The sequence below is a fragment of the Dendrobium catenatum genome, unplaced genomic scaffold (genome assembly GCF_001605985.2).
Source record: "Dendrobium catenatum unplaced genomic scaffold, ASM160598v2 fragScaff_scaffold_325, whole genome shotgun sequence".
Taxonomy (NCBI): domain Eukaryota; kingdom Viridiplantae; phylum Streptophyta; class Magnoliopsida; order Asparagales; family Orchidaceae; genus Dendrobium; species Dendrobium catenatum.
The window spans coordinates 821062-843575 of record NW_021318787.1 but is presented as its reverse complement, the minus strand read 5'-3'; the positions used below and the strand labels follow the sequence as shown (position 1 = coordinate 843575).

At 32.9% G+C, this 22514-nt stretch overlaps 1 protein-coding gene across 2 annotated transcripts in view; it reads left to right on the top strand.

The window, feature by feature from the left end:
* The window catches only part of LOC110114040 (F-box protein At4g00755), a 41449-nt gene that overhangs the window by 2977 nt on the left and 15958 nt on the right, over positions 1-22514 (top strand). The gene's annotated exons all lie outside the window — the stretch shown is intronic.

Below are 22514 nucleotides of genomic sequence, written 5' to 3'. Positions count from 1 at the left end.
AGGGGCCAGTAGAGACTCTAAAAAAGCAATATATGATATAAATAATTTAGCTTTTGGTGATTTATATAATATATTATATACTAAGGAGGATGAATGCTGTATATATAAGTATGTCAAGTAAAGAGATACTAAAAATAAAGATTTAGTTCAAGTAAATTGCATTAAGAATGAATATTAAAAGTATTTTTCTTAGAAGTAGATATTCAATATAGGTGATACGATATTTCGATAAACTTTCCAATGAAGGTCATGGTTTTAAGCATTTTTTTTAGTCAGCAGTTACATTTCTTTCAAAGTTTTGTGTATTTGCTAGCCTTATTAATGAATGTGAGCTCTTTTAGTTTATTGAGAGCTAAGCGTTAAAATCTAGTATCTTTTAACTTGATTGATGGTAGTTTAGTATACCAATAGAGGGTGTTATTAATCCGATGTTTTATGTTGAATGCATGTGCTGATTTTTCTTATTTGACTTTTTAGGTACCTAAATTATCTTATTCGACTTGTTAGGGTTTAAATATATTTTCAGTCCTAGCATCCAACCTTAATGGGTTTGACAAAGGAGTTTGCCTTATTTATTTTCTTGACTTTTTAGGAGTATAATATGCCTTCTGCCTTAGCTTCATACTTTCACAGGCTTGGTGAAGGATTCATACCAGCGACCCAGACTTTAAGGCTTTTGTTTGGTTGATAGCAGATAGTCAGTCTAGAGTTTTATGTATAATAGACTTTATTGACGACAATATTCCCTTAGTCCAGCCTGGGACTTTGTAAGAACTACGGGATGATTTCTTCGGTCCTGAGATTTGTGCTTTATCTGACATGTTGAAGAAGAGGAGCTCCTTCAATCTTTGCTTTGTGCTTAATAGACTCGCTGAAAGGAATAACGCTTCTAATTTAATAGAGATATTGATTGTGGCTTGGTGTCTTTAGTTGAATGAGATTTGTCTTCTTGACTTTGTTTTAATCTATTGTTAATTGAGAAAATCTCATAAATTTGAACTATTCCAACTTCTCAAAATTGATAAGTTCTATACTTTTTAAAATTTGTTATTGGGCTAAATAAAAATAGGGGGTTTTCCTATGACATTTTATCATTGCTTATTGTGTAAGTAAGGCTGTTAAAATCATTTGAGCTTGTTAAGTCTGACACTATAATTGTTCGAGCATTGGACTTATACTATAGTAACTCTTTTTTTTTTTTTTAACTTGATTTGTTGAGGTTGTTAAACTAAAAAAAAAGTTGCGTCATTTGAACTTCTGAATCTTGACAATTTTGGAAATGAATCTTAAACCTTTGCAATGATCACATATTTGCTTGCTTGAAGGCATCAACTTCAGTCCTACATTTATATAGTGACATTGATATCATCATTAGTGATTTTAAATATTTATTTGAGGATCTTGGTTTAAAGTACAATGTTGACCCAAATAAATATTTAAAATACCCTATTTTAGAGGAAAATTTTGACTATCATTATATTTTAAAATTTAAATTTTTAAAATGCCTCTTGTCTTGCAAGGGAATTTTTATGATGTCTTAAAATGCATTCCTACTTTATAAGAGAATTTTAAGAAAGGGCATAACACACTTTTAATGATATTCTAAAATTACGTTCTTGCTTTACAAGAGAATTTCTAAAAAATCTTAGTATAATTTTCATTACATTTTTAAAACGAGTTCTCAACTGGTGTGAGAATTTCAAGAAGATTTTGGCATACTTGCATAGAGAATATTTTTAATTTAGCAAAAAAAATTTAAAATTCTCTCGTTTGCTTTTTTAAGAATGATTTTTCTTCAGGTATCTCCCATTAATCGACGATATAAGTCTTTAACCATCCATATTGTTAAGTTGATAGGCTCCTCCATGATATACTTTTTTAATAACAAAATGGTCTTCCAATTAGGCTTAAATTTACCACTAATTCTCCGGTGTGGGCTGATTAGTCTTCTCAGCACCAAGACTAATTTTTCTTCTTAAAAATCTCAATAGTGTACCATACGGTCAAAGGTAAATTCTGTTAAGCTTAGGATCTGACTTTATCTATTGCATCGAACTCTTCCATTCATAAGCGAGCATTTATTTTTCCATGAGGTTGTATTGAACAGCTATTTGAAGTTATGACAACTCAATTTCAAGTGTCAGTAATGTTTCAGGTCCGAACACTAATACATAAAGAGTGGCTTTGGTTGGCATTTTGTAAGTAGTTTGATATGTCCATAATGCCTCTATCATTTTATTATGTCATTCTCTTTTATTTTTAATGAAAATCTTTTTAAGTAACTTTATCAGCATCTTGTTGAAAGCTTCCGCCAATACATTTGCCCTTGGATTATAAATTGTTGAATATTGCCTATAGATTTTTTATCAATTAATGAATCTATAAATTTGACACTTTTAAAAGCTGAACCATTATAAAAATTTATGCGATGTGGTACACCGAATTTGTAATTAAGTTATGGTTAAAGAAGTTGATCATATGATTTGCAATGACTTCTTTAAACAAAGCCGCTTCAACCCACTTGGAAAAATAATCTGTTGTTGCTAATATAAAATGATGTTCAACAGATAATGATGGATCAATCGGCCCAATTATATCAGTATCTCAACATTCAAATGGTGAATACGCTATACTAAATGCAACGGATTTGACAACTGGTATATAATATCACCATGAATTTGGCATATGTGATATTTATTAGTATAATTGATGCAATCTCTTATCATTGATGACTAATAATTATCCAGTCTTTTAATTTTAATTGTCATTTTAGGACATGCTTGATGTGCATTATAGAGTTATTTATGAAGTTTAGATATAACTTTATCAGCTTCATTTATTCCTAAATATCGTACTCACATTTGATTAAAGGATTTTCGTATAAAGCATTTTTGACAAATACATATCGTAATTTTTTTTTATTTGTGTAACTAATGATTTGTCTATTGGGAGTTTGTCCTCTTTGAAGTAACGATGAAAAGCTTCCTTCAATCATCTTGTTCTTTAATTTTTAGGGATTCTAGTCAGGATTCTGATGTTCTATAAGACTTACGCCTTCTTATAATCATTTGAGGTTTATCTTTTTGGTTCTCAGGAATAACTTATTGAGGATGTTGAGGATCAACTGGAGTTGCATCCTACTGGCTTGGATTCAATGACCCCTTTACCTATGGCGGAGTTCATAAGTGCTGGCTCTAGTATTCGACGAGTCTGAACCCTAATCAATACATGCTCATTATTCATCCTTGTCATTTCTTTGACCAATTTAGCCAACGAGTATGCTTTAATATATTAGCTTGAGAGATTTGGATTAGTGTAATATTTTTAATTTGCTTAATGAGCTTAAGAACTTGCCTATGATAGTAAGTCAGCCCAAATTTGCCAATTTTATAAACATCCAATGTTTGATTTATAACGATCTGAGAATTATTAAAAATTCTATGGTTTTAAATTTTCATTAAAATAGCTATTTCGAGAACTGTTAATAAACCTACATATTCTGCTTTAATGTTGGTTTGGGGTTCACTTAAACCAAATGAATATCTCATTATCCCTTCATTAGATGTTATAAATATAAGACCAATACTGTCTCAGACTTTAAGAAGAGTTGGAGGTTTGGAATATTTAATTAATGATGCTCCAATCAAATTATATTTCTCAAATTTATAATTTCTCTTTTTCTAAGGCAAAGAAAATTTTTTCATCAGGTAGATCATTATTGAGCGGTGAATTTATAGGGATGGGATGTGCAGCTATACAATCTTCTAGAATTTGTCTTTTTATTCCTTTTAAGGCAAATAAGTTTATGGACAACAAAAATCAAAGTCAAGCAATATTTCTTAATTGATGAATAATGTATTTATTATCTAATTAGCCTACGATTGATATAATAGAGAGCATTCTTTTTATCCTCTTCATTATATTGTGCCAATAATGCTCTGAGTGACTTTCAATATAGCTGTATACAGGATAAGAGGCTTCACCAGAATTAGTGTTGCAAGAATCGGGAGGCTTAACCAAGGTTTAAAATTGCGTATTCGGGTATTGAGGTGTTTTTCGTTCGTGAGGCGAGGCGTAAGCCTCAAAATCAAAAAATTGCGTAAACATAAAATAATAAATTTTGTATATACTAATGAGTAAATAATATATAAAACATAAAAATGCTACTTATAACATCTTTGAGAATAAATAAGGGAGACATATCACATAAGAACTCATTAGTCAATAGTCATTAGCACTGTAATCACTCATCAGTCATCACCATTGGTCATCACCATCACTAAGGGGGTCTTCATTTGAATCATCATTATGATGAACTGCTCTCTCCTCTTCCCCCTCTCCTATAGAGTCCAATATCTCCCAATCCGCTTCTTCTTCCTTATTATCAGTTATCGTCTTCCTCCCTAAATATTTTTGAACAATATCATAATGAATAATAGTGTAACACATTAATAAAAGTTTAAGAAAAGAAAACTATAATATTTATATACCTTTTTTTATTTGTTTTTGAGTTGTGGTGGATGTGGATACTTTAAGACCATCAAATAAATCAACATTTAAATCTTCATCTTGTAATTCAGACGACATCACTTCAACTTCTTTATCTACAAACCATTCATCATCAGATGCCACATCATCGCAAAGCAAAGAATCTTCATCATCCATTAATCATTTTTTCTTTAAAATTCTATCTCTGAGTCTCCTATTGTACATAATGTACACCAGTGAGTTCATCCTAAATATCGACAAGCGATTTCTCCTCTTTGTATGTACTTGGTTGTAGGTACTCCAATTTCTTTCACAGTCAGATGAAGAACAAGTCAAGCCCAAAACTTTCATAGAAAAATGCTGTAATTCTGTAGTCCCATCACCAAATTGAATCCACCACTCAACTGGAGATTATTTGACAATTGTATCTTTTGTTTGTTGTAATCCAAAAAAATCTTCTTTATTCCTAAAAGGTACAAATTGCAAGTCAGCATTTGATCTTTCAGTTGTATCACTTATTAGACGATCCATACAATGATATAATCCCAACTTTATTTCAGGGTTTATAGACTTGATCTCTGCATATTGATACTGAGGGTTTAGGTAGTAGCCAGCGGCATGCAAGTGTTGGTGAAGCTGTAGTTCCCACCTATCATCAATAATATTTTAAATTTCCCTGAAGCTTCCCTCACTACCTCGTAAGTTGGAGGCAATCATCTCTTTGACTTCATCCATAGCATTGTAGATGAAACCCATTGCAGGCTTCTTCTCAGCATCCATCATCCTTAAAACATGAACTATAGGTCTAGTGGTTGTAATGGCATATAAGACACTTTGCCAAAATCTGTCATTTAAAACAATCTTTCTAATATCTTTTCCCTCAGTCTTCTTCGCCCAAGCACAACTCAACCACTGTGTAGATGTGAACATATCCTCTAAAGATTGCCTAAGCATTCAGCATGCTCTCTAAGGTCAAGTAAGCGGTGGTAAATCTTATTGCGGCTAGCCTTAGAATTTCTTTCTTCGAAAATTTTCTCATAAGAGCTAGCACCCAAAAGTGGTTGTAAATAAACTTGGTTATTTTTTTGGCTTTAGTGAATGCATTTTTATGTTGAGGTAGCTCCCCAAGCTTCTCAACTTCTCAAGAATCAGATCTATGCAATGTGCAGTATATGGAGTCCAGTACAAATGTTTCCTCTTCTCCATAAGTTTATTACCTGCAGCCTTATAAGAACTTGCATTATCTGTCACAATTTGTACAACCAAATGTTCTCCAACCTAATTAATAATGCTATCTAATAATCCAAATATAAACTCAACATCTTTTACCTGGTCAGATGCTTCAATTGACCTTAAAAATATAATACCATAAGGATTATTAATGAGGATGTTGATCAGACTTCTATGTTTGATATCAGACCACCCATCTGACATAATTGTTACTCCTGTTTGGGCTCAAGTCTTCTTAATTTCTTCGATACTTTTATCAGTGTTTTTCAACTCCTTCAAAATTCATGTTCTTAAATCATACATGGTTGGAGGTTTGAACCATCTCATAAATGCTCCAACTGAACGAATCATGTTATAATAAGCAGGTGATGTTGCAACATTAAATGGAATTGCATTTTCGTAGAAGAATCTGCCTATATCCTTACACACTCTTCTCCGTGTCTCCCTTGCATTTTCTGGGGCCATCTTCTGTGTATTAGAAGGCCCATCTTCTATGTAATGCGTATTTAAGGCGTATGTACTGTATATGTACGACGTATTATATGCGTATTCCATGCGTATTATGTAAAACTTCTTCTAAAGTATTTGTAAATTAGCAGTTGAAGCAGCTGTAATTTAATGTATGATTTTGTATTAATATTTAATAAAACATATAATTTTCTGGTTATAGTATGAGTACTGGATGTGTCCAATATTATATTGTGCGTAATCTATGCGTACGCTGTGCGTAATATATGGACATACAATGCGCACACCATGCGTACTCTGTGCGTAATATATGCATATTTTGTGTAGGGTTTAATATGCATGCTGGATGTGTTCGGTATTATATAATGTTGAGCCATCGATAAAGCAGAACATATAAAGAAGAAGTATGAGTACTGGATGTGTTCAATATTATATTGTGCGTAATTTATGATTGTCAATGTATATCTTAATGTAACTTAATGTACATCTTCAACAATATCAACTTTCCTACAGGAATTATGATTGCTGTATTGTCCAATATAAATCATCTTTGAAAACCAAACCTTCCATTCATTACTGCGATATTTATCCTCCCATGTTCCTGATGTCAATAACTTATAAACATAAACATCTCTCGAGAGTATAGGGCAGACATACATTAAATTATATGTTTTATTAAATATTAATACAAAATCATATATTAAATTACAGCTGCTTCAAGACTTATTCTTTTCATATATTTACAGACATACATTTCGCAATCAATAGAGTTCTCTTGTTTTGGTGCACCTTTAATGGTAGAAAGCTTCTATTTTCTGATATCACTATTAAAAGCTCCTTTCGTGTCAGAGTATAGGGTTTTAAGCTGAAAAATACGTAGAGTAAGGATTAGTTCTGTAAATTTTTTAAAAATTGAAGAGTTCATGTTCATCTAACACTTACAATTTTTGGAACAATAAGCCTATGCTCTTTGACGCGGTGGGGCAACGAGTCATAAAATTTCTACTTTTGTTCTTTCAGCAAACCAATCAGCAGGGTAATGTGCGAGGATTCAATGATTGGCTGTAATAAAATATTGTTTGAAGAAACAGAAAGCTCGGTTATATGGTCGATTTGCAATTTGGACAATTTATCCCTTCCTTTGTTTTAGCAAGTGCAAGTAGTAAATGTAAGTATGTAACTATGTAAGAACTAAGAAATGGATATTAAGTTACTAATCCAATAGTTAAACTGATTAATTGAATACTAATTACTAACCCAATAAACTGGAGAGATGTATAGAAATTTACGGTACTTGTCAGGCATAAGGTTACACTTCTAATTTAACGAAAGGGCAAAAAGATCTACATGTTCATTGCCTAAATAATTATCGCTTAATAACTAGTCAATTTCAGCTCTGGAAATAAGAATGTTACTAATAAACAAGATACTATCGTACTTGCAAAAAAATATTAAATAAGCATTTCATAAGCATACAATGCACGTATCATAAGCATATCATACGTATATAATACGCATAACATAAACATACCATACGCATACAATACGCATATAATAAGCATACCATAAGCATATAATACAATAAGCATAAAATACGCATAACATACGCGTATCATAAGCATACCATACGCATAAATAATGCATATCATACGCATAATTCACGCATACCATACACATAAAAATATTCAAACATAAAATAAGTTGCAATTTTTTTACCTTCGATTAAACTTTTTTAAACTTTCATGCACAAAATTTCTCTTCTCAAAACTCAAACTCAGAAGACCTTTGTAATTTTCTATTTCATTTGCATAGACATAAGCTACAGGATTTATATGAATGTCATCTACTGGTATTGGTTCATTTGGATTTGTATATGGAATAAGTTGCATTTCTGCTGGAATTGACTCATTTTGTGGGATTGACTCATTTCTGGATGGAATTGACTCATTTTGGGGGATTGGTTCATTGGGGCTGTGGGGAGGGATATCTAATTTATGTATTGGAAGATAAAGAGTAACTAACAGATCTTTTCTGAGGAAGTATTTTGCTCTGATCAATGTAATTATTGAGCTTGACTTCAATAACTTTAACTCTTTCAGTTAGGTCTTCAAACTTTCTGCTCAGTCTATCTTTAAATTCAAGAAAAAGTTTTGTGCATGTTTCTCGGCAGGATTTGATTATTCTTTCTTGTAGAGATTCAAGTGCTTAAGCAGAAAAAACCTAAGTGTGGTTGCTGAGGAGATTTGTGGGGGTCTTGTTGAGGAGATTGGTGGGGGTCTTACTGAGGAGGTGAGGTATGATGGGAAGATTGGGGGGGTTGTTTTGATGGGTGGATATTTAATGAGGGGGACGGAAGGCTGTCTGATGGATATTTCTTGACATTAACCATATCCATTTCAGCATGGGAAACTACTTGGAGGACATTATAAATCTGATTTTTCCTTATATTAGCAAATAAGTTAGTGACCACCTCTATAGTATATACAATATCATCGACCCATCGTAGAAAACGGGGCATTTTGTCAGCATACATAGGAGCATAAAAAGAAGTATGCTCCAGAAACCAAATCTGCATAAGATGAAAGAAAATTTTAGCACTCACATTGAGCCAATAAAATTTTGAATAAATTTAGCAGTTAGCACTTAGCACTTACAATTAGCATAGGTACAAAATCGTTGATATAACCTGCTGGCTTCTTATTTGAAATCTTGGAGGCTTTATTAAACTCTCCAATTAAAAATTCCCTAATTGAACTTGCTCAGTTTATTGACAAAAAATCATCTGGATTATTAGCTATTCTTTGAAGCAATCGAGGGGTTTTGAACTTGTTAAGTTAAAAAAGTAAATTTGAACATAAATGCATGATAAACGTTCTTAACATAGTCTCGGGTGGGGGGTTTGCTTGTTCAACTCCAGCATGTCTGCCTTAATTTCCGATGATGTAACTGAACTATGTGCTAAGGAAAACTAGGATATTTCTTCTCCTTTATTTGGCAGACCAGTAAGTAGGACCACTTCATCAGCAGTGAAAGGAATTGAGTCACCTTTTAAAACAAATCATTATTTTGAAATGTTCCACCTTGATATCAGCTCATAAATAAGAGGGACATTTTGCTTAAACCCAGGAAATTGCAAAAACTGTATGATCTTCAACCGTTTCAATATGTCTACGACTTCAGGAGAAATTTGCTGAGCAAAGTTATCACAGATTGATAGAAAAATAGAAACATAGCATCGATAGGTAATTGGACGAACATATATCTGAAAATTTTAAAAAATAAAAACATATAGAATAAGTAAATAAGATACGCACAAAAACGCACAACATAAGTATAAAATACGCACAACACAAACAAAGATCACGCACAACATATGCATAGAGTACTCAAAACATACGCACAATAACGCATATTTCAGAAAATATGGCAGCAAATTATGCGCACGCATAAAGTACGCACGCATAAAGTACGCACGCAGTATGCACACAACATAAGCAATTATCACGCACAGTATACGCATAACATACGCATATAGTACGCACAACATACGTGTAGAGTATGCACAATATACGCATAGAGTACTCGGTGCTTAAAATTTTGTTAGGGTTTATATTTCAAATTTCAACATAAACTCATAAATCCTAAATACAGAGAAAACCTGATGGAATCAAAGTATCAAACAAACATTTAAAAAGTTCCGGGAAGCACCGCATACGTATAGCGTAAGCATAAAAAAACGAAGAACTTCAAAACCTTGAACACCTACGCATAGCATAACCATAAAATACGCAGAGCTGAACAGAAATCATGGAAGCAAATTACCTTTTTTCTTGTTGGTGATGACATCTGAGAATGAATTGAGGGAATGCTTGGAATTGCTCCGGATATAATGCTTGGAAGTTGGAACGCTTGCTGGAACTTGAAAACCGTAACGCAATGTCTGACATTCGACCAATGTTTAAAATTGCGTATTCGGGTATTGAGGCGTTTTTCATTCGTGAGGCGAAGCGTAAGCCTCAAGGCATTTTGAGGCGTAAGATATGAAGTGAAATCAAAATACCTTAATAATAAGACAACATGAAATATAGTTTAACTCAAAATTCTATCTTTCCCAAATCCCAGTATCCTTTTCATTAACATATAATTCCAATTTCCTAAAATAAATAGCAATGATATATCACATAAGAACTCATAAGTCATTAGCACTGTCATCACTAAGGGGTTCTTCATTTGAATCATCATTATGGTGAACTTCTCTCTCCCTTTCCTCCTCTCCTATAGAGTCCAATGCCGGGCATTTACTTCAAGATTTATGTAAGTTTTAATATATATAGCGTGAGGCGTAATCCTCATGCCAGTGAGGCGAAGCGGACCTCAAGGCGGGCCTCAAGCAAGTTGAGGTGCAAGCCTCATAAAAAAACCTCAAGGCGTAAGCATTGAGGTGTTTTTTACTGAAATTGCGCAAAGGCGAGCCTCATATTGCGCAATTTTAAATCATTCGACCAGTGTTTAAATGTTGATGCCACGTCGACATCTCACTAGGCGTAATTAGGGGTCGGAACTGAATAAAAAAAAATTAGGTTAATTTTATTAGAGGCGTCACCTAAAAAAAGTGAGGCGAGGCGCGCCTTATGGTGTGCCTCATTAAACTTGAGGCGTAAGCCTCAAAACCTTAACTTATTGCGTAGGCTTTGAGGCTTAATGGGACCACATTGCGGTAAGGCGCGCCTTTTATTACGCAATTTTAAACCATGGGCTTAACAAGTATCTCTTGATGCTATCAAAAGCTTCTTGACATTCATCATCCCATTTGAAATGAACATCTTTCATCATCAACCTTACAAATGGTTGACATCTACCTAACAAATTTGAGACAAATTGTCGTATATATGCAAGTTGCCCTTGTAAGGAATGAAGATGATTAGAGGTGATATTTTCGTAATCGCCTTAATTTTGAGTTATAGCCCTCTGATAGGTAGCCCTAGCATTCTTTAAATTAAATGGCATGATTGTGTAACAAAATATGTCAACAAACGTTTTGAAAGATGTATATTTTTTATCTTCGGATGTTATTTTAATTTGATTATATCCTGACAACCCATCCATAAATGAAAATATATCAGAGTTGGAAGTATTATCAAATAGCATTTCTGATATTGGAAGCGAAAAGTTATCTTTTGGACACATCTTTTTGAGATCTTGAAAGTTGATATATGTGAATTTGATTATTCTTCTTTTTTACAGGAACAATGTTGGTTATTCAATCAGCATATTTTTCTTCTCGAATGAAATTTGTATCGATAAGCTTCTTGGTTTCTATTATCACATGTTTTTCAATTTCTAGCCTCATCTGTTTTGGAGCTTGTTTAACAGGTATTGCATCTGGTTTGATAGCTAATATCTGAACGGCTATAGCAGGGGATAAGCCGGACATTTCATCATATGACCAAGTAAAGCAGTCCGTAAATTCACTGAATAATGCTTTCATCTATTTGACTATACCCTCGAAAAAAAGAGCACTGATAAAGGTCAGACGGGGCTGCTTTTCAATTTCCAAGTTAATTTCTTTCAATTCATCCATTATAGTGGCTTGTCCACCATCTTCAAATTCTTGTGATGTAGGTTTAGCTTTAATAGCTTGTTATATTTAGGAATTAACTTCATAAAGATTCTCATTATCTTTATTTTTATCTTCATTTTCAATAGTGAAACATTTTCCGGTTATCGCATAACACATTTTTTTGAGTATATTCAACTGCGACAAATCCAAGGCTTGTAGCATGACCTTCGATCCTTGATAATGTTTGACACCACACTCTTTGAAAGAAATAAATTTGTTGCCCGGTAATCCCGGTGTGAATTCTTTGTTTTTGCATCATCTTTTGAATTTTTTCAAGATAATATTTAGGTATTTTGCTAGGAATTATCTCTCCACATTCGAAGAATTTGACGAGCCAGTCAAAATTCTCTTCTTGATGCTCTTCGGATTTATAAAATAAGCTTTCTGGTCCACTACTTCCACGTGGAGGAGGTGCATAAAATATTTTAAGCTCTTCGGCATTACTAACCTCACGATGTGCGATTTCTCTAAAATATTGTGGAGGGAGAGGTGCAACTATAAAGTATTCTCTAAAATTGGCATATTACTTATTCTTCTTGAAAAGATGCACTATACCTTATTTGTATGATCATATTCATAATCATAATAGACATTTGAATATTCCACTTTCATCTTCTCTAGTAACCAAAGGCTTGTAAGTCTCTTTGGGTTTAACGGATATATCATCTTCTCAACTTCTTTTTTGGATTGTTTTATAATCTTTGAGGTTGATGTTTCCACTTTGTGAAATTATATTGGTTTCACTTCTTTTGGGATAAAGTATTTTGTATCCTTATATATTTTTACTTCATAGACTGTAAAGGGTTGAATATCACCCGAAACCCTAAACATTTATCCATCTTTTAAATATTTCATACATTGGTGCATTATTGATGGAACAAGGCCATATTTGTGGAGACATAGTCTACCAAAAAGTGTCTTGAATGAAGTGTCTGCATCAACAACATGAAATTTAGCTTATGCACAAACTTTTCTAAATTTAAGGGGAAGAATGAATGCCCCCATAGTTTTTTGTTCCTTTTTATTAAAGTCATACACCATAAGTTTATCTGTCCCAAGATGTTGAATATCTAGAGATAATAATCTTAAGGTACGCAAGCTCATGAGGTTTATCGAAGAGCCAAAATCAATCAAGATTTGACTTATTATGACACCATCACTTTCGACCTTGATATATTGAGGCGATTATGCTCTGTAGTTCCCAACATGAGATCTTCTTCAAAAATGTCACAACTGGTTCATTTCAGGCATGCAAAATTTCAGTCATATATCATTCAACAAAATATGCTTCATATTTTTTTGAATTTTCTAGAGCCCCAATCAAAATCTCCCGGAGGTCTTCTTACATAAAAGAGCTTCATATAAACTAAGTTGTGCTCGGATTTTTCTTAATTGGGAAATGATATTATGTTCTATCTCTTTATTTATAGTATATTTATTCTTAGGGTCCTTAGGAATGATTTCTTCATTGATGATTATATATTCTCCCTTATCTTTACATATATGACCCAAATGTTGTTTCATTAGGATGCCCATTTTTCATCGATCTAGCATTTTTTTAGATTCATCTATTTTATTCTCTTTTGTTGGAGATATTATCATCTGACTCCTATTGTGAACTTTACAATGAGTTCTTTAATACACATTTGATGTCACCGAGATGACTTAACATGTTTCTACATTGAGTAATTTTTAATCTTCTTATTCACCATCTTCTAATTCTGATTGATCAATTTGAAGTTCTAACGTGAAATCTACAAGTGCTATGGGACATCATCAATGTTTGATGGTAATCCTCCAAACTATTGACGATCCTTTGAAGTACAATCATCTTCATCCTTAGCCTGTTAGGCTTATTTAAGTTATTGGACTTTTTTAAGGAGGTCTCAGAGAGCCGTTTCTTACGTCGAGATGCACTTGCTTGATTAGAACATCCCCAAGCTAATGATCTGGAAGTTTATACATCTGAATTTGACTTTTCTTTCAATTCAAGCACTAATTTAATAAGGGATTTTCATTTGATACTAGAGACTCCTAGTTGTTTGATCATCTTTATTATTTTCTTTGATATTGTGGTCTCCTGTTCTTCTTTTATGACATCATTTTTCCCTTCATTTCGTCTTCTTTTTTAGTTGATGGTATGAGAGAGGGCATAATTACTCTTATAAATTCTCTTTTTGGGCGAACTAAAATACTATTTAATAGTATAAATTCATCATTTTGATATTTATTTTCAAGTCAATCTTTGAAGACATAACAATCTTCAATTATCTTCAATAGGGTGACTAATTAATTGATGATACGAGCAATAATTTGGATAATTGATTTTATCATCCTCTTTAGGTCTTTTGCACTTTAGTAATTCAAGTCTATTATTAAACACTTGCCTGAATAATTTAGGCACACTTTCTCTTTAAAAAAATATTCTTTATTCATTTTCTTTTTAAGGGATGTGATTTGACCACTGGTTCCTAGCTTTCAATGTTCTCCTCCAGCATGAAAGTTCGAGACATGTCTTTTCCTCTCAACACTAATTTTGGCTGAGGTTTAGGATTGACTGATTGCTTTCCTTTATCGTCCTTATAAATGGGTTGTTTTTCTTTGTCAATTTTTAAAGATGATGCGAAATATATTTCACCCCTTTTGATGTCTAAAGCTTTATTTCTTCTAAATTTATCTAAATGATTTTCAGACACAAATAATTTCAACTTCTCAAACTTTGTCACTTTATTTAGCGGCTCCTGGAATATAATGATGGAGGTCATGTATATGAATAGTAATATCTTATCATCAATGTTTCTCATTAATAATTAAACATATTATATTTTTAGTTTTTGCTCGCATTTCATATTCATATTGCGTCAGCAAGTTATATACTTTATTATTGATTCATCCTTTCTTCATTTTTCTAATACAATGTCATCAATAGTTGTCTTTTCAATAATACTGGCTAACCTTTATACTAACATGATTATCAATTATGCAAATGTCTTGACGGAATCTTTGGGAAGTTCAATGTACTATTCAAAAGCAGTTAAAGTCAGTCTACTAATGAATTGGCGGAATAGTAAGGCATCAACTTCTCCAGTATTTCCATATGTTGTTTTAAATTGGGCCACGTGTTGTTTAAGATTAACATTTCCATTAAAAGTATTGAATTTTGGCATAGAGTTCGGATACGACATATAGTCATATTCAGATGGGTATGGATGATCTTCCCCGCTAGCTTCTCTGTATGTTCTGAAGCAACGATAGCTTTAATTTTCCCATTAATGAGAGTTTCGAGTTGAGCAACTATCACAAATTCAGATGTATTTGGAACATCTTACGGAAATGTCTGGAGTAGTATTGAATTTGTTTCATTTAATTCTTCATGAGTACTCTGCATTCTAAAATTTTGAGGTGCAAAGGAGGTTATCAGAGGATTAATGGGAATGCCATTTGTAGATGGTTAATTAATTGGAGGGGTAAGAACATACGATATTTTTCTATATTAACTGCATCATTGCATCCATTTATATTAACATCTCAGTTATTTTAACATTTAACTGAGAGATTTTCTTATCTTTTGCTTTCAGCTAGCTTTGAATTTGTTTTTGCGATTCTAATAATGTAGTAGTATCAACTAACAAGGGATTTTCTTCCAATTTCACTACCAATTCATCTTCTGAGGAAGGACCTTGCTCTTCCACTATGTCCTTGTGCACTTGTTCTTCAGGAGGAGCTGAAGTTTCAACAGCTACTCCTACTTCATGAGATTGTTGCCCCCTTAAAGGATTACTAGCTTTTGCTCCACATTGTCGACGATTTCTAGCTCTTGCTCCACTAGCTATTGTTCCAGATTGTTGCCTCAAAATTGACTTTTTCTTAGGGGATGAAATTTGTTGGCGATGTTATTCCTTAGAAGATTCTCTAAGATATCAACCATCACAGGTGTCAATAATATGATTCTTTTCCTTGGATATCCATTATTGGCGATTCTTATCAAAGGAGAATCCTTGGGACAATAGCTCTAGATGTCACGCCTATCATTTTTCCTTCCTTCAAAATTTTTTCTTCTTGAGGCTTTGACCTCCAAATTTTTGTTGGGACCTTGAAGCTGTAGATCCTTGAATATGTGGTCCAAGTGTCACACTCTAATGTTCATCATATGGAGTTAGATTTGATTGTCTTTTGGTTTCTATTACAGATGGTAACCTTTTTGGTAGAAACTTCCTAGGATCAACCACAAGAGGCCTTTGATACTTCTTCATTAACCCATTTTTCTTTGCAACTTTCAAAACTCTGCGCACCTTAGCGGACAAAGTTTCATGCTCTTTCTGAGGGATAGGAGCTTGTTTTTGTTGCTCCCAAAAAGTTTGTTTTTGTTTTCCAGTAGAGCTATTCTTTTTGCCCATTTCAAAATTGTAAATTTATTCTAGATAAAAACACTTGTTTTGGCTCTTAGATCAGCAGTGTGGATGGGTAGACATTTAACAACTATTGTGCTCTCAGCTCAGCATTATCCTTCTTCTTTGTCTTCTAAATGGCCTACCTCTAGATGAGAAAGTCTTAATGTCATTCCTTCTGGACATAGCTAATCTAGTCGGCAAAGTAGTGGGGTTGGCGGACACTATAAAAATTTGCTTCTTGGCTACAACCCTTCTCATTGTTGGGCTTCATAATTTGATAGCCTTTTAAAGAATGAGACTCTCTTTTGGAAGAACTCATTAACATTAAAAGCTTTGGTTGGTTGTGATCGCTGTGTTGGTGGGTGCAAACGATGAGCAACAACTTCAGCGGTGTGAGGCCTCCTGGTAGGCTTTTCAATATCCATGCCACATATAGGAACGAAGACAGTCCTTGTATTAGCTGCATAGAATTGTAGCCCAAAAAATTAAATGATGGCTTTGGAGTTTTCAGTATTAATGACAATATTGGCCAGTTGAATACTGACACCACATACCAACTGGATGGTGAAATGAGTGCTCTGGAGGTCTATTATGCACAAAATGACAGGAGGGGATTAGTAATCAAAATTTGATATATTATCCCATACTTCCAAAGCACAGTGACTCAACAAAACAAAATAACTAAAACTTATGACTTATATGATTTCAAAATATCATTTAGAGAATCTTTAATTTGTTCAATTAAAAAAATTTATTTTATGAATGATATTTAAATGTTAAATAATTAGATCTTGTTGTTACTATAACTTAATTGTACAACTAGCCAAAGATGAAAAGAGAAACTAGTACCCAGCAGAGTGGCTAGAAATCTATGAGCTTTGAAAATTTGCGCCCCAGCCTCTTCTCACTCTTTGTTGACGGGGAGAGTTTTAATGAGTTTAGATTCTAGGTAGAATTTCAGAAGGCAGATTAGATTTTAGATAAAACACTACCTAGATATTTCATCCTTATTTTGTGAGAAATTATGATCTAAATTTTGGTTTTCCATAGACGCAAGCCCTTATAGTTAATTACCCCTCCCGATAATGAGAGACAACTTTCGATTAATACTAGTCGTTAAATAGGTCGCAATAATACCTAACATATAATAGCAGCAATTTTATGGTTTGAATTTGGTTTTGGACTTTGGAGTTTATAATTTGAAATTTATCACTATATACTTAAAACATGTGATGGGTGAATGATGACGGGCATGATTAAGATCCCATGATTTTTTCATCCTGGGCTATCATGGTCCATTGTCTACTTAGTCAGAGGAGGTAGTCAACCTAACTTGACAGAAGGAACTTTGTCAGTAGTCGTGGGCTGCTTCATCAAAGAATATCTTGTCGACCTAGGGTGGATGTTTGTCTAAGGTGATGAATTTAAGTCAACCTTAATTAATAGAGGCATTTATATCTTATTAACCACACTTCATAATTCATTACTCAATGAGCTTTTAATCATTTAGGGAATATACGGGCTTTGGCCATGACCGTAATATAGTGGTGTCATTTTGTGACAAAATCGATCGATTAGATGGCACGTGCCAAATCCCTACTTGTGAAAAATCAATTGAGAATGAATTCTAGTAATACATTCAATAAGACGACTGCACTTTGTGAGCTGAAGTTATTCTTCAATTCATTATTCTCGTCAAATTTTTGCGAAGTTTGGATGAATTTTAGTTTAAGTTTTTTGTAATTAAATTTTCATTTAAATGTTTAGAATTTGATAGATATCAAAATTTGAAATTTTAATAGGCTTTGAGAATTGAGTTCTTCAATTGGGATTTACGTTCAACATGGCTATCATTAGGGTGTTTGAGCATTTTTAGTAAATCTGCGAAGCAATCTCAAATCTCATACATGAGCTTGACGTAAAGATCGGAGCACATACGAAACCAACTAGATTGTAAAGAAAGTAATTAATTTACTTAAGTCTCAGTTAGCTGCACATTTATCTTGATTCAAAACTGTGAAATTTCATCCAAAAGGTTTTATTTATATATATATTCTATGATCAATTTGATGATAAGTAACTATTAAGCCAAGGATGAGCACTGGAAAGAAGCCAAGTGAGACTCCTATTAAGATGCTAATAGCACAAGAGCGGTCTAGTGCATTTGAGTCAAATGAGACATTTCTCGTGGTGTTGCTGCAAAGTTGATGGGCCCGAGTAAACGGTCAGTTCAACAAAAAAGTTCAAACTTCAAAAAGAAAATTGCAATAGATTGATACAAATGACTCTTTGAATAGATCTCCTCAAGACTATTGGCTACCGGAAGAAGATTCTTGTAATCTTCATATGCAATTTAACAACAAATATTTTCTGTCATCTTTCCGTTTAGCTTTGTAGACAGTGCCATAGCCACCTGAACCCTCTTTTTCCTCTATGATAAATGATTCTAAATTAGGCATCAACTTCTGATTTGAAGAGTTCTTGGTAACCTTAGTGTAGGCATGCACCCTATTTTCTTTTAAGGTGGGCTCACATTTCACACTTTTTTTACTTTCTACTTGGCAGTTAAACCAACCTCGAAATTTCCATCCTAATCTTTTGTACAAGAGGTGCTATTACTAGCAATATTCGAACCCAAATTTTGTAGCCCAACTGAAGCAATATATCTTTAATGTTATGTTCGCTAAAAGTCCACTGCATATCTTTATCAGCTGGTCCATCCATCAAGATAGGTCCTATTACTGTTGAATTCATGCCAACATCTACAGTTCGACATTGATGTTTCCTTCCTATGAAAATATATTGTCCTAGAATCAATTGGTGTTTCTTTTGTCTCCAATTGAACAGTAATTAATGCATCATCCTTAGAATGCAACTCTCTCATCAATAACTTCAGCAATCTGTTGGTTACGGAATGCCAATGGAGAGGAGGCACTTCAATTAATATGATCTAGTTGATGCCGTGCAGTCTGATCCAGCACTCCATCCATCAGGGATGCCCCAAAATCAAGTTCTATATCATTTCACTTTTCAGGGGCGTGCTTCAGGAATGCCAATAAAGAGCCCAACTCAAGAGAAATAGAGTTGTAATCTTCTCCCAAAGTCTGATTCAGTGGCGAAGTCTGATCCAAAAGTGGTCTAAAATATACAGTTGCCTACCAACCAAAGGAGTGTTTTCCTTGTTATAAGAGAATATAGATCTTTGGGTAACACGAGCAATAATTTGGAAGGAGAACATTTTTCATTTAGTTAAAACGCATCAAGATTCATGACTAAAAGTTAATATAACTAGGAGTTTAGGTCATTTCTTAAATCCCCTAAACATGAGTTATTTTCTTATTTCCATCTTCCTTCTTTCTTGAATCTTTTCCCCATTTGAGCGACATGTAAAAGAAAATTAGCATTCAAAAACTGAGCAAGTATTGCCAAAATAAAGATTTGCAATATTGTAAATGGGGGAAAAGATTCAAGAATGATGATGATGAAAGACTCCTTCATTTATGCTATTTGTACAAAAGTATGTTAGTTCTTTTTCTTCCTTTTTTAATCATTGTTGTTAAATCTTAACCTCTTGGGTTTCTTGGTGTAAGGTATCTCTTCCTTTATATCCATTCTGCTTTAATTATTTTGACAAGCATAAGGCTGAAGATAAAATATTTTTTTTTTGTTGACCCTTTCTAGACATCTGAAATCCCTCTATCTAGAAATTTTTATAGGGTTTCTTCCTCCAATGGTCTACCTTAAACACTTTTCTATGTTGGTTTTTTTCTTTTTTTTCCTTTATCTCTCTTCTTGTTTTCCTCCATTTTTCCTCTAGCTGTTGACTTCAGTACTCCTTTACGTTATGTTTTATTTTTTAATGAAACTTATGCAGCTTGCCTTTTTTTTTCCCCTTCATTTTCATCTCTCTCATTGAGATTTTATCTCCTGCTCTTTTTTTCTTCAACTCTTTCCATCTCTTCCTATATATTCTGCCCTAGTGAATAGTTCTAGTTTTGATCGTGATTTTATGTTTAGGTGATTTTATATCTGTTTCATTTAAAATTCTTCTGAAACTCATTAATTTTTCATTAGTTTTAGCTAGTTTTAGAAGTTTTGGCCGAAGTGCAAAGTTTTCTAGTGAAGTTTTGAGCAAAATTCAAGAATTTCAACTTAAGTAAGAGATTTGGAATGAAAGTTCATTAAAATTCTTTCATGTGTATTGCGACTTGAACCCAAGTTAGATAATCATCATCATTTCATGTCTTAAAATATGCTTTAGACTACTAAATAATTAAGTGGAACTAAAACTAAAAAAAAAAATCAAAACTTAAAGTTGTACAATGCGATCAAAATTATTTGATGATGCCCTTCTCATCTTTGATATCATATTGATATTTTATGAAGGACAAAAATGGCGATGTAAACATTGAGTAAACTAATTAGTTGGAGTATGAGTCGAAGACGGTTACAGTGACTATTTTGAAGTCGGCTTACAATCTTAGGTGCAGCCACACTTCCTTCTTTTATAATATAGTTAATAAGTTTTGTCATGCATTTGACATTTTAGGACTGAGGTGCCATTTGCTGCCTTATCTAGGATATGTAATTCACTTTACTTTAGAACTTTATTTAAAGATTTCTTGGAATTATTTCTGAAGGTTTAATGAATGATTTCAAAATTTCTCATGCTGCCCTGAAATCTAGTAAGCTATATCAAGGTTGTGTGAAGTTTCCTTTTTCCTTTGAGTGATTCAGAGAGTAGAGTTAAATGATGCAATGCAAGAGATGCATCAAGATGCCATATAGATTATTTTAGTATTTTTGTTATTTTTGTGATATTAGTTTTAGCTATATATGTTTTTAATTTTAGGATGGATTTAAGAACTTATCTAAATTGAATTTTAAATCAGGCTGAATTTTGTTATTATCGGAATTGGATTAGTTGAACATTTTTTCTTCCTTAGTTTCTGATCATAAGGAAAAGAGCCCGTGCTAAACTTTCAATCAATTACCGTTAATAACCATGAAAATAAATTAAGAATAAATTAATTTTTTGAGAGATCTCCAAATCATTGATAGGCTATCAAAACTAATAAAATTATAACTGTTCATTTTCTTTTGTCAAGAAAACAAAGTAAAAAATGATAATTTTTTCATAATGACAAAGATTTCTTCATATCCGATAAAATTAATCAAGAATATGATAATCCGATAAATTGTCCTGAGTGATTTTATCTTGTAACCTTATTTCTATAAGAAAGCGATTTAGTTGTTTAACTTTTATTATCAATTATGGATAAATTTTGAAAATGTTGTCCTCTCCTCTATGTACTCTCATCTCCTCTCTCTCAAAAAAAAAACGAAATTGTTTTCTCTCCCTCGTGGTTCTCAAGGTTCTCTTTTTTTCTCCTATCATTAAAGCTTTATTCACAGGACCGTCCAATGAAAATTCCAAAATTGTAGCACACGTCCTTGGGAATCCCTCTTTTACAAAAACATTCCCACTATTTTCTCCCTAAACATTTCTATCTACAAGCCTAATTCAATTTCATCTATTTCTAGGGTTGAATTCGAGGAATGATAAATCCATTCAAAGTTATATTAAGGAAGATGAAGTAAGTTGATCATCAACAAATGTCCATCATCAGCTTCAAGAGCACTTTTTTCTACACAATAATATTAGAGACAAATTTCTTGGGTGTACTTGCATCTATACCATTGCCAATATTCATTCCTTCCCTTATCCTATGCCATCACCAAATTTCAATAATAAAAAAAAAGAACCCGGAGCCTTGCTGTAGCTTAATCTTGACTTTAACCATAGCTTTAATCTCTATGAATTACTTTATTGATTATCATAGTATCATAAAAAAGCTTGTTTTGTGAAGAATGCATAGTTTATGCATGGTAGAAATATTAGCATTTTTATGCACACCAGATGAAGTTTAAAAATTTTATGACTCATCTGAAGTCAATGTATCTTAAATTGCCATAGTTTCATCAATATCAAAAGTATCATAAATATTAAAACTATCATGCATATGATTCTAGATCATCTTTAGATGAAACATATTATCATCTCTCATTCTCATCAATTTCTTGATTTCAATGAGTAAGCACAATTGATTTTATGATTGCAATGAGTCATATTACAACTATGATTATCTTCATCATCATAAGTATCAAATGAACATAATGCGACTTCCAGAAATAATAATGTTGATGCAAATGATGAATCCTTATTATTATTATTATTCTAATAGATCATCTTATACATCTTAACGTGCTAACTTGGGACAAATTAGCGAATGAAAACTTTTATTTGTATAAATCAT